The following is a 598-nucleotide window of genomic DNA, read 5'->3' as shown; positions in this document are numbered from 1 at the left end:
GTTAAAGGTTAGCAAACAGGATAGGAATGAACTGATGGGGCGGGGTGAAGACACGAATCCAGGGGTTAGCTTCACCAAAAAAAGAACGCCACCGCCCTCCATTTCCTCCGCTTCGGTTCTGCACGCAGGCCTTCAACATCTGCACTTCAGGCTTCAAAGAACAGCTCTCTCGGAATTTTGCTGGTACCTCCATTCCTTAGCTTGAAAAGAAGGGGTGGGAAGGGCCGCTGTCACTCAGCCCCACAGGCCAATGGGAGAGAAGTGAGCCCGCCTCCTTTCCTGGGCTGGACTCCGAGCCTGCGCGCCGGGCGCCGTCTCGCCACCGCCCATCAGCTGAGAATTGCTGCTGGGGGCTCTGGGGCCGGCGGATGACAGTCGCCGCAGGTGGAGGAGGAAGCGGAGGAGGTCGGGGTAAGCCTGGAGAGCGGGCAGAGGTTATTCAGGGCTAGGTGTCCCGGGCTCGCAGTGTTCCTGCAGCTGTCGCGCGTTTGTGAGCGTTGCCTGGTGGCCACCGCCCTGCGGCAGGCTCCCGAGAGGCGAAGGGCCGCGCTGCGGGGGCCCTGGGAGCGCCCGCAGCTGTCCACGCCCCCCACTCGGC

General features: G+C 63.4%; 1 protein-coding gene across 4 annotated transcripts in view; it reads left to right on the top strand.

The window, feature by feature from the left end:
* The first annotated feature begins 260 nt into the window (after positions 1-260).
* Positions 261-598, top strand: part of Stx7 (syntaxin 7) — a 65509-nt gene continuing 65171 nt past the window's right edge. For all 4 annotated transcript variants that reach the window (XM_048798448.1, XM_015501360.2, XM_015501355.2 and 1 more), the window contains exon 1: positions 261-411. The gene's annotated coding sequence lies outside the window, so the exon portion shown is untranslated. The remainder of the gene's footprint in view (positions 412-598) is intronic.

The sequence above is a fragment of the Marmota marmota genome, unplaced genomic scaffold (genome assembly GCF_001458135.2).
Source record: "Marmota marmota marmota unplaced genomic scaffold, marMar, whole genome shotgun sequence".
NCBI classification, from domain to species: domain Eukaryota; kingdom Metazoa; phylum Chordata; class Mammalia; order Rodentia; family Sciuridae; genus Marmota; species Marmota marmota.
Note: the sequence above shows the minus strand (reverse complement) of the source record. Positions and strands in the feature narration are given on the sequence as shown.